This window comes from Crotalus tigris, unplaced genomic scaffold (genome assembly GCF_016545835.1).
Source record: "Crotalus tigris isolate CLP2741 ecotype Arizona unplaced genomic scaffold, ASM1654583v1 scf7180000024307.1902530, whole genome shotgun sequence".
NCBI lineage: Eukaryota > Metazoa > Chordata > Lepidosauria > Squamata > Viperidae > Crotalus > Crotalus tigris.
Window position 1 is genome coordinate 1211860 of NW_024100479.1, and position 13749 is coordinate 1225608.

Consider the following 13749-nt stretch of genomic DNA (forward strand, 5'->3'; position numbering starts at 1 on the left):
AACTGGTTGTTCACATATTTGAATCCCACCACTGATCTGCACCTACCCTTTTGACTTTCTGTAAGGGTTTGAAGACCTGGCTCTGCCAGTCGGCCAATAGGAACGTGTCAAGCTGGAGGTGGCTGAGGGACTTAAGACAAGACCTCACCTTTCCCCCATGTGCACCCTGATCCCTTCCTCCCCCTTTTTAATTGTAAATTATTACAATTATTACAAACATTTATTGCTTCAATATTTTATTGACTTTTAATGTTCATAAGCTGGCAAATTCCCCTCTAGCAAGATGGGTGGCAAACAAATCTAATAAACATATATATATGTTTATTATATATATATATATATATATATATATATATATATATATATATATATATATATATATATATGTCTTTGGTTATTTGGGTTTTCTCCTGCGTAAAGTTGGAATAAATTTTATTTATTTATTTTTTTATTGATTGGTTATTTATAAATAAATAAATAAAATTGGAATAAAACCCAAATAACCAAAGACCTAAATACAAACACCCGCGAAAACCTCAGAAAACACACACACACACACACACACACACACATATATATATATAAATGACAGTGATCTTAAAGCAGCGGTCCCCAACCTTTCCAGCTTTGTAGAATGGCGGGGGAGGGGAAGGGGATAGTTCCAAGTGAGCAGCGCATGGCTTGCACAGATGGAGCTGCACGCCTGTGCACTCTCGCCTGCTGCTTGCGCAAGTGGAGCTGCGCGCCCACGCTCGCCTGCCTCTTCTGTGGCCTGATTCCAATCAGGCCACAACTCGGTAATGGGTCACAGCCCAAGGGTTTGAGGACCCCTTCCTTGAGAAGAAGCCTTAGAAAGATTCAGTACCCCATGTGTTTAAACTCAGAGCTTAGGACAAGGGTGTCAAATTCTTTTTTTCTTCTATTCAGTCATGATTCTTGGAGACTGGACAATTCCCTAGTTTTCTTAGGAAGGTTTTTCAAAAGTGGTTTGCCTTGTCTTCTTCCTAGGGCTGAGAGAAATTGACTGGCCTAAGGACACCCAGCTGGTTTTCTAGCGATAGCAAGGCTAAATTTACAGTCTCCTGGATTCTAGCCTGATGTCTTAACTACTACTCCAAACCGACTCTCAATAGTACATAATGTTAAATTATATTTATTATGATATTTTCTATTATAATGTGAAACATCTGTCTTAAATTAAAAACATGAGATTCTGTATCCATTTGATATGGAAAATCAGCTGGTAAGAGATTTGAAATGTCTCGTACCCTTAATAATAATTTGCTCCGTTCAATGCCGCCATCTCTGGTTGTGCTGCAAGCACAAATATTTTTCTAAAAGATAATTAAAATACATCTTTCTTTCCTCCTTCTGGGTATTGAATCAAAGAACTGGACAGAGCAAATTAGGCCATGGAATTCACACACTTGCTTGGTTTAAGAACACAGATGAAAACATTCCCAACAAATGTCTATTTGCCTTCTGTTTGTATATATCTGGTCAAAAACAGCCCATTCATTTTCCTTGGAAAGTGATTCCATTGTTGACATGTTTTTACTGTTAGGATGTTCTTCCTAATGTTCAGCTAAAATCTGTTTTGCTGTAATTTAAGGCCATTATTCCATGTCCTGAACTCTATGATGATAGGCCTGATGTCTTTGTGACATCCTTTCATGTAATTAAAGAATGTTATCCTAGTTCCCTTCAATCTTCTTTTCTTAGAGCTAAACATACCCAGTTTGCTGTCTCAAATTCGCTACTTAATTTCCAGTTCCCTGCTTTTTGCATTTACACCAGTTCCTTCTTTAAAGCAAGGTGCTCAGAAATGGAAAGTTCTTATTTTAAACTATGACCAGTGTAAAAGAATGGAATAACTGTTTCTGGCAATTTGGAAAATACATCAAGTACTTCTCTTGATGCAGCCCTGTGCTGCATTTGTGGCTACATCATATGGCTGACTCACATTCACCTTATGATCGATTAAGTGAAATATTTTTGCCAAACTAGAGAGTCCCCTTTTTGTGCATTTGTGTTCTATTTCCTAAGTGAAAGTTTCCATCTCTTTGCCAAAAAGGCTAGAAATGGATGAAACACTCAACTAGGGTAATTTTGCTTTTTTTAAGTTGGTTTACCCATTGATCTAAGCCACTTCTATATACATCTGGTTTATTAAGCTACCATTAGTTTCACAGATCACTTTTAAGACATTTACTATGATTTGCAAACTACATGGAAAATACACCATTCTATAACCCTGATATACTGGCAGGCCAATGTTGCATATGCTGCTTAAGTAGACGAATCTTGTTAAAATTAATATATAATTGTATGTGTAAATAAATGAAGTTGGGATGCTGAAAAACATTTTGTAAAGCAAAGTATTATTTGTAATGGCATCCTTCTTCACAAGAATGCATGTGAATCCCCAGACATTTTTAGAAATAACAAATGATAGGGAACTGTAGCCCAGAGCATTGTTTGCAAGAGTATCTATCTGCATGTCATGGTTCCGATAGATGAGACCTATTAAAGCAGTACTCCGAGGCCTGAGTTTTCCTCTAAGAATATGTTTATTGGTTACAAAGTATTGGCACGGTCATAAGTGAAACCAAGACTAAAGTTCCCTCCAAAAGCAATAGTATTACAATGTTAAAATTCCCACTCCACAACTTATGCAATTAACTGCATTTCTCAATGGAATAGTTTGGTGGGCTTTCTGACAGCAGGCTCAACCCTCCCAGTCGAGGAACAGAAACAACCTTGGTTCCCACGGGACAGAGTTGTTTAAGCTAACATAAAACTTCTCATTTCTCCTCCCCCCAATCTTGTGGCAACTGAAAACAAGCAAGATGGCTTCAGTCAGGTTCGCTGCAGGTTTGAGACTGCTCCTGCCACGAAAAGGCAAATTAAGTGATAAATGAGGTGATAGAAGATCCTGGGAGGATTAGAGGGCAGGACAGGAAGCAAGTTTCTCACTTTGCCTTCTGAAAAATGATCATTTTGTGACTGATCATAACTGCTATGGTAGCTGTGCAGGCCAACCTCTTCATGGCATGCATTTTTGAGAGAGTCTGCAACATGTTCTCAACATTCTAAAATTGTCTTTTGGTCAGAAAGGTAGTCCCTAGGCCAAAACCCTGAGATTATTGGCTGCCCTCTCCTCCCACCCTCCCTTGGACAAACTGTAGAGTTCCCATTGTCCTAGGAAAGCTCAAAATATTCTGAAAGACTCATCTTATCCCGGACATTCTTTTTTTGAACAGGATAATAAAAACAAAGACAAATAGGCTAAGAAATGGTTTTTATCCCAGAGCTATAGCTATATTAAATACCACAATACTGACGTGCAATGGTGAATAAAATGTGAAGGATATGTGTGTATATAATGTATGTTCTTATTTGTGGTTTTTACTTGTGTGTAGTATGCACTGTGGACAGCACGTAATTTCGTTGTCACACAACGACAATAAAGATTATTCTATTCTATTCTATTTCTATTCTATGACAGGACAAAGAAATTTGTAGTATTACCTGAGTGATCTGAATTGCCCATCTAAAGAAGTGGTGCTGGGGAAGATACAGTTAAGCCATCTTTTGGCTCCTTCCAGGATTCTACTAATCCATTCACTTTGCCTACTAAAATTCTTTAAGAATATAATCTTCAAAGCACCCTTTTTTCTTTTAACAAGGAGGAAATTCTGTTCTATGCCTGCTTTCGTATCTGTTTCTAAAATTCCACATTGTATTACATATGCTTCATAATTCAATTCCTATTCAAAAATAAATATATCAGAAATTAATTAGCAAGGCAGCCTCGTCAAAAGAACTCAAGGTTCAAGCAGACTACTCAAGTTATTGGCAAGGCAAGGAAACGGGAACTTTTTCCATTACCTCAGCACATGAGTATCTCTGGATTCAGTGAGCGTGGCTGGAGATCATTGTAGGTGACTGATCTACTCCAGGGAAGCATTTTCTATTCTTTATTTGTAGATATAAACCTTTGTTATTGTACATCTAATAGTCTCCAAAAAGTGATACATTACCATTATGCTAAAAGCACTAACATTCCATCTGCAATTTAGTATAAAACAATCAGAAAAATGGTCAACAGAAATGTATTCACCTACCATTTCAAGCCACAGTTTAACCATGGTTTATGGAATGTATTTCCACTGGTTTGGATATACCCAATAAACCAGCGGTCCTCAAACTTGGCCCTTTTATGTCTTGTGGACTTCAACTCCCAGAATTCCTCAGCCAGCATGCCTGGCTGAGGAATTCTGGGAGTTGAAGTCCACAAGTCATAAAAGGGCCAAGTTTGAAGACCCCTGCAATAAACCGAGCCATACATCAAACGCTGTTATTATCTTGGGCACTTACCTTGTTTTTTTTTTGTTGAGATGCGAAGAATTCTATCACTAAAGGTCATGTCCTCACATGGAGAAACAATAGACTATTAGACCCAACCAGAGGTACAGAATGTTCTCTGTAGTACTGTGAAATTTCCAAGGGAAATACTGTGCAAGGCAGCCTGAAATACCATATCTGTTTTCTGAGTGAATCTTGGCTCAGGAAAGAGCACTGTTCACGAACAAGAGATACGGAGGATCCTAGAATATTACTAAGGACAGGCCTTTCCCTCTTTTAATTCATTTCTGATCTAACTACCATATTGTAAACTGTAATTCTGTAAACAAAAAAAAAGCCCAATATTTTCTATGGAAGCCAGCCTCTTATGCCAATTTGAAACAGCAGGCACCTGAAAGGGATGAAAATGTTTCTCTAATATGGGGTACAGTAGCTGTTGGAGTATTCATGAACAGGAAGAGTCATGTGGTAACTCAGTCAGCCAATGGGAAGAAAGTGCTACTGAGTCTGTGCAAAAAGAGTATTGAGTTAGGAGCTGGATTTCCAGTTTCTGGTTTTGTCTCTGGTCTGTCTCTGTAAGAAATCTTCATTAAGCTATGTTGCTGTAAAGAAGAATGGTATTGTAAATATTTTTATATAAATATAAAGTTATTTTGAATCAGCTAAATGCAATCAACTGTGAGAGCTTCTGATTTATTTTTTCACCAATAGAGAAATTAAAATTCTCTAACAGTAGCATACAGATATAGGTTGTTGTTGTTGTTGTTTTGCTTTTTGAGATTATCTCTCAGTTTCAACTATAATGAGAAAAAGAATATTTTTTAAAAAAAAAGTACAATAAAATCCAGGAAATGCTATTAAACACATCCATCAAACAGATTCCTCCTAAAAAACACCTGTTATCAGCACTGCAACAGCAAAAACACCAGGGATAATTAACATCAGATGTTTATAAGGATTATTTCTCCCCCATGCCCGGTGAATACTGAATTGGACATAGATGTAACAAATGATATCATGATGCTAATGAACCTTAATTCTGCATCAACGTGAGATGAAGTAAAACAAACAGGCAGTAACGGTTTCCCAAAGGACTATGAAATCAAATCTAAAGGGATGTGCAGAATATCCAGATGATGTTGCTAAGAAACAGCAGTAATTATTGAAAGGTTCACTCCAGAAGGAAATATCCTTGATTGGCCATTCTAACTAGCTAGCAAAATATTTAATTGGTGAGGAGGGAATAATGACCTAATAACAAAGCCTTCTCCAATTTGACAATAGCTCAAGCATAAGCTGTTTATTCTAATCAGCCAAAATATTTACAAGAGTGGTTATAGGGAGGAAAGCGTCTTCCATTGATTTTTTTTTTCCTTTTGGCCCAGAATTGGCCCAGTGATTCCATGGGGGAAAAAAATCAAGACAAATTGAATTGGCTAAACAACGCAACAATTTAAAGTTACACGGAAGATACAGTCAGTGTTATTGATACAATTAAGGATAAAATAGGCGATATACTGAGATGGGTAGTCCTGTTTTATTGCTGATATTTTCACTAGAATTCCAGGACTCATTAGCCTGAGTTCCAGGATAGTTTGTTATGGGATGACCTAGTTTATATAGACATGATTTATTTGGTTCTGGCTTTGTTCATAGTTTAATATATGCTGTTCAAGTCTATGAATAGCAGTATGTTCTGTTCTACCAACTGCAGTATGAGGACTTTCTGAAACTTGGTATATTAAGGCATTTTAAAAATGAATAATTGTGCAGCATGAAATAATTGGCATTTTAATGACTGTGGGAAGCTCTGTTGCATTTTATAACTCTTTACTATTCTTTATGGACTTGCAACATTCGAGCCTGAGAGTAGATAAGTCAAATAATGCTACTGAATAGAACAAGTTGAAATAATTATGCTTGCTGTCTGGATCCATGTCACCTGGGATAGCTTTAATTCAATCATGTGAATCCATGTGTGCATGTGTTAATATACTTAACAACACCTCTTTTGCCCCCCACAATTTACTTGATTCGATATTAAATAAAAATAAATATTTTATTTAAAAATAAATAAAAGGGAAGCTTATAGACTGAACTTTATTCTCAGACCTTTTCTGTATCTTACATGAACCACAGTCATATTCTTTGAAACTAAAAATGGAAGGTTGCATCTCAGTGTGTTGTTTGGAATGTATCAACTAAAGACATAGTGAACATCTGTGGAGCAGCTAGGGACAAATAGCATCACGTTACCTTCTGGTAGGTTGGTTCATGATTCGCTGTTCCATCCATGACCACCATTTTGTAAAACCTCTGATGACAATATGCCCATTGACCATAAAGCTTGAAGACCCATAAACCAAATATTAATGTCTGTCACACTCTTTGGGCTTCCTGATTTTAATTTGACCAGGGTTCTCATCTGACTTTGCTTACTTATAGTACTGCCCTTCTTTAAAAGCTACTGAGACATTCTAATTTCAATCTGATTTTACTTCCCGTTGAGATTAGCAGCCAATCTTGCACCCATTGTTATTTTTTTGAGCCCAGTCTTTGTAATTTGCTGTCCTACCTTGCAGCCCCAACTTTCACTCTCTATTATTGGCTTGTCATCTAGTCCCAGATTCACTTCAGTTGTTTATGATCCAATTTTATGTATCAGTCATCAACTATATTCAATTTTGTTTGAAATGTCTATCCATATGCTATTTTCTACTTTGTTCTTACACTGGAAATAGTGACTGTGTTTTGGAGATGAGATAGAAATAAGCTCATAAAACTAAGAGTAATAAAAGAATAAAAGTATAATTTGGCAACTAGAAAATATTGTATTTATTTCTAATTTATTAACAAGTTATGATAGGAATGATATTCTTGTGGAATAAGAATATTCATTAGCTCAGATGTCATTTCTCATTCCTTGACTGTGTAAAATCCATGTTTCTATTCTTTCTTCAGCTGATACTATTAGCATATGCTCTCCTGTTCCTTTGAGAATTTATTTTCCATGTCATCCTTAAATCATAAAAATGAACAGAAAACAGGGCAGAGTCACCATTAAGCTATTTACTAATTAACTCATCATCTGTGTGGAAATAGCAAAGAATTCTAACAACAATCTGATTTCCTTCTGGGTTTCTGCTTCCCATCAGAAGGAAATGCAGTATAAATATATGACTTTTCCCCAGCTTATATTTACTTTTTTCTATGTTTCAGTGTAATGGTTAGGGTTATAATATTAATGGTATAACTAAATTAAACTACAGTTGCATCTAATGTTTGTAATGACTGGTTCATTCAACTCCTACCTTATGTATAATCTGGTTTGGTTATACATACATTTTAGTTTTATTCGTTCAGACAAATATAGATGCCAACACCAAGCTCAGATAATGTTCAACAGCAACATTCAATACACAAACATCTCCTAACAAAGTAAGAATGGAATGGACTGATGGATGGATACAAATTCTTCAAAAGAAACAGATCTACAAAAAGAAGGGGGGGAGTTGCACTATATGTAAGAGAACGCTACATATCTACAGAAATGCACATGATCAAAGATAAAATCTCTCCAAAATGCATATGGGTCAATATAAAAGAGAAAAAAAGTGACATTGCCATAGGTGTATATTACAGGCCACCCAACCAATCAGAAGAAATAGATGAACTCTTTGCCAACCAGTTCACAAATGTATGTAGGAAGCATACCACAGTAGTAATAAGAGACTTCATCTATCCAAATATCAACTGGGAGACAGACACTGCAGTGAGCGGGAGACCAAACAGATTCCTAACCAATCTAGCCGACAACTTTGTCACCCAAAAGGTGGAGGAGGGAACTAGATGCAAAGCTATACTGGACTTAATCCTTACTAATAGAGAAGAGGTGATAGAGGGAATTGAAATTGCCAGAACCTTGGGTGAAAGTGACCACATCATACTGGAATGTAATATAATGCAAACACTAGCAATAGAAAACAATCTAACCAGTGTCTTAAACCTCAAAGGAGTTGACTTTAACAAACTCAGAGAGAACTTAGGAAAGATCCCATGGGTGAAAATCCTAAAGGGGAAAACAACCCAAGAAGCATGGGAAACTCTGAAAAATGTGATCATAAAAGTTCAGACCAGCACAATACTATTGAAAAAGAAAAACAAGACATTCAAGAATAAACCAGCATGGCTGCACAAAGATCTCTCTGACAAACTGAAAGACAAAAAGGACAAATACAAAAAATAGAAAGAGGGGCACATAACTAAGGCTGATTATCAGCAGACAGCCAGAACATGCAAAGATGAAGTCAGGAAAGCAAAGGCTCAGAACGAACAAAGACTTGAATCAGAAATCAAGGATAATAATAAAAAAAGTTTCTTTCAACATATTAATAACAAGAAAAAAGTCAAGGAAACTGTAGGTCCACTAAAAAGAGAAGATAGCAAGGAAATAACAGGCAACAGGGAGAAAGCTGTGCTGCTTAACTCATATTTTGCATCAGTCTTCACACAAAAAGAAATTATAGCACAACATACCAAAAAAAAAAAATGCAAACGACAACTAGAAACAAAAATTAAAATAAGCAAGAAAATGGTAAGAGAACAACTACCCGACTTTGACGAATATAAATCACCAGAACCTGACAAATTACATCCCAGAGTTCTGAAGGAGCTGGCAGATGTTATCTCAGAACCATTGCACCACATCTTTCATAAATCCTGGAGCACCAGAGAAGTACCTGAGGATTGGAAAAGGGCTGATGTGGTTCCCATCTTCAAGAAAGGGAAAAAAACGGATCCAGGAAACTATAGACTAATCAGTTTAACATCAATACCTGGGAAGATCCTAGAAAAGATAATCAAGAAACAGATCTGTGAACAACTAGAAGCAAACAAAGTTATAACTAGTAGCCAGCACAGGTTTGTTAAAAACAGATCATGCCAAACCAATCTTATTTCATTCTAGTAGACCAGTGAAATGCTGTTAACATAGTATACTTAGATTTCAGTAAGGCATTTGATAAAATAGACCACAATCTATTCCTTGGTAAGCCAGCCAGCCAGCCAGATAGATCTGTAGCTGGCTGGCAAACCATACTCAACGAATAGTCCTCAATGGCACCACATCCACATGGAGAGAAGTAAGCAGTGGGATACCACAAAGCTCCGTCTTAGGCCCAGTACTCTTCAATATCTTCATCAATGACTTAGATGAGGGAATAGAAGGGGAATTCATTAAATTTGCAGATGACTGACAGCAAACTGACAGCAGTAGCCAACACCCCAGAAGACAAACTCAGGATCCAAAAAGATCTTGACAAACTTGAATAATGGGCCCTATCCAACAAAATGAGTTTCAGTGTGGAAAAAAGCAAAGTTTTACATTTAGGCAGGAAAAATCAAAGGTACAAGTACAGATTGGGCAAGACCTGGTTCAAAAATAGTAACTGTGACAGGGACCTTAGAGTCCTAGTGGACGATCACTTGACTATGAGCCAGCAATGTGCAGCAGCAGCCAAAAAAGCTAATACAATCCTGGGTTGTATAAACAGACATAGAATCAAGATCACGCGAAGTATTAGTACTGCTTTATAAAACCCTAGTAAGACCACACCTGGAATACTGTAGCCAAGTTTGGTCACCATATCACAAAAAAGACATTGAGAGTTTGGAAAAAAAATCAGAGAAGAGCAACTAAGATGATCAAAGGCCTGGACACTAAAACATATGTGGATCGGCTCCGGGATTTGAGCTTGGCTTGTCTAATAGGGGAGAGATGATAGCAGTATTCCAGTATTTGAGGGGCTGCCACAAAGAAGAGGAGGTCACGTTATTCACCAAAATTCCAGAGGGAAAGATGAGAAACAATGGTTGGAAACTGATCAAAGAGAGAAGCAACCTGGAATTTAGGAGAAACTTCCTGACAGTGAGGACAATTAACCTCCAGAAATCGTGGGTGCTCCATCACTGGAGATTTATAAGAATAGATAGTCACTTGTCTGAGATAGTATAGGTTCTCTTGCTTGAGCAGGGGGTTGGACTAGAAGACCTCCAAGGTCCCTTCCAGATTCTATTCTATTCTATTCTATTCTATTCTATTCTATTCTATTCTATTCTATTCTATCTTTTATGCATAGTTTTATGCATTGTAATTGATAAACAAAAACAAGGCCTCGGTAAATGCATAAACGTTTTCACCTATCTTCAGTTTCACTTTTTATTACTTTAAAAAGATAAATGTCTCCCCTGTCCAGTCTTGTCTGGGAGCATATACTATAATGTCACTTGAAGTTTTAAAGTCAGATCAGTGAGCATGATTTTATTAAGCAGGAGCACTGAAGTAATATTTTTCTTCATTTGTTTCAAATGAGATTGGTGCCGCAATTCTTGTGGCTGGGGTCTTAATACAAGGACACTGGTCAGCAGAGGGAGCTCTTTGAGAAGCAGAAAAGTCAAGTCTGCTAAAGTCATTAAACAGCAATTTGACTAGTTGATTTTAAAATATCGTTTTTAATCCTAACTGGTTGAATAGTGATTTTTTTTTAAAAAAAATATTCAACATTGAGTTTGGGGATACAAAAATAAAGGCAGAAGCAAGTAAAAAAAGGGGGTGATTTTTGTCTTGGTCACTGTACTTAACATTCTACACATTGTACTTACATTCAAACTGAATTATTGATAAGTTTACTGCATTGGTAAGGTAACCATATTTTGAATGAACATTAGATAGCAACATGGTGATAGAGAAAACCCTCAACTCTCTCTCTGCTGCTATCTGTTCTGGATTTTGTAGCCCAGATCTGGTAGCTCTGTATGCTGGGCCTCCCTGAAAGAGGAACAGCCCACAAGATGTTTCTAGACTCTCAATAATAGTTGAGATTTTAAATTTTGTTGCACCCTCTTCAATAGTGCAGAAATGAGTTAAATATTTCCCAAATCATGTACAGCTTGGGAAATGAGTCTGTCAAGTTGTTCCCATGACATAAACATCTCCCACTTTTAGCTTCACCTTTTCCCCAGGCAGTGATAGGAGAAAACTCTAATGGGCCATTATGCTAGTTTTCAAGATACCTCAGAATCCTCCTGGGTTCTTAAACTGTTCTGTAAAGAATTAATGCAGGGTTAATAAAGTTTATCTTTCAGTGTTTATGTCTATGCTACTAAAACTCTCCTTGTCATGATCTTAATTTGGACGAAATGGTGCATCACAGTTCTATTTTTTAATATGTACTGTACATTTAGTTTTTCTAAAGTATTAATAAAATTAAAGGTATTCTTTATGCTTGAGCTGCCAATTAATCTTTGAGCTGTTGTAATTTATTAATGCTTTGTGCTGAGTTAATTTGGAACTTTGAACCTTTTCTATCTCATACTCTGGCTGTTAGTTATTATTTATTATTGAAATTTAAAATACATTTAATACTTTTAATGGCACTTGCTTATCCTCTATTTTTATAAGATGTTTGCCCTGCCTCTCCTTCAGAAGTTCAAGGCAGTTTATGTGGGGACTTCCCTTCACTGGATTCCCACAACAGTCTTGTGATCTAAGTTGGACCGGGAAAAATGATTGATTGAAGTGAGTTTCCACAGCTGATAGTAGTCTAGAACCTGAATCTTTCCATTCCATTCCAATAATATCTGAGATTTTAAAAGCACTTCTGTATCTTGTCAAAAGGATCTGTAAAATATCAGCTTGCTGTTCTATATATTCTTTACTCAGCATTAAAACAAAATGGCAGTATCTTCTTTTGTATCAGCAGTGATCTAAAATACAAGTCATGGAAGTGGAATTCTGCATTTCTTTAAATTCATCATGAAAGGAAGGTTGAAAGAAATGGTTGTAAATTGAGGATTACCTTTAGTTATCAATTGTTATTTAATACAGTGTGGAAAGAATTCAGAGAAAGAAATATTTTGGGGAATATTAAAAAGGCAGGATATATTTCCCCAAAGGAATAATGGAGAAGATCTTTAAAAAGACAAGAGACCAGCCCCCAGAAACTTCTCCCTCCCCCCCAGCCAGAAAACTCAGCAGAAACCAGCTTTTAGAAATGCAGATGGAATAATCCATTCAGGAAGGTTGGAACCAGGAAGCTAGAAGCTGATGAGATTAGAAAGACAAAGACCCCTAAAATCTACATACCCCCACCCAAACTCTAAAAGACATGACCTTTGGGGACATAATAGGATTAACCCACCAATACCAAAAGGGCACATTCAGACTCAGTTCAAAGTACATGACACAGGAAATACAAAGCCTCAAACAGAAACAGGAAACAACCTCAAGAGCCCCAGAAGGTATAAAAACCCACCATTCCCAGCAACATGTGGTCAGCTTTTCCAAAGCCACCCTTCTGTCTGGCTCTGCTCTTCAATAAACTACAACCTTCTTTCTAAAGCAGTCTCCATTTTGCTTATTCCCTGCTTGGACTGGACCCTGAGGAAGGTTTTTCTTTCAACAACAGTGTACTATCACTGGTATTTACTATATGCTACCTACATAAAAATATAATGAAAGTACAGTATATATTCTGTAGTTTTATATTAAAGTGAGCAAAATGAGGCTGAAATTATAAATATTCTACATTAAATTGTGGAAAGTTTTATATCAAAATATTTTTTTTTTTTAATTCCTTATTTCCCCTTAACCATTAACAAAATCCATGCACAAAACTTTTAGTCAAATTGCAGTTCTTACATTCAAAGATTTCAGGCTATTTGTCTGCATCCAGAATTTTCTGGATATTTTAAATTACTATAATTTCTCCTGAGGAGGAAGTGTCTTACTTCAAATTTCAATCTAATGCCATGATGAGCAAAACATCCACTGCCATAATCTTACATTGTTATGTATGCATGCTATGCTTATTTATATTTAACATATCATTTATTCAGTCATGTTTTCTGAATTCATTACAACTCATTAAGCCTTCAACACAGGCTAGGATGACACACCATACTGGTTCCCTGGATCTGGCAAACACTTTTTTCAGACTTAGTTGGCAATAATAGTTCTGGATGGAAGGAAGCTGACATTTAAACTAAGCTGAATGCCTTACAGCACATAATGTAACCTACAAACACACTCACATGAACCGTGATTGCCTGTTGAATATATATGGGTTGCAGCTTAACAGGTTCAGTTAAATATTATTTTTTTAAAAAAAAGTTATTGTGAAATTGCATTCCATTCTGCAAGCAAGCAAACTGCATTTTAGCTCTACATCTTGGGTTAACGCAAGCCTACAAATAATTGGCAAATTCCCTCAGAACTGTTTCTGATTTAATAGCGAACAGAACAAAAACTTCAGCTACATTGTATTTGTTAAAACTTTCAACACATCACAAAACTTGTTTGTTTTCAGCCTGCTCAGTCCTAAT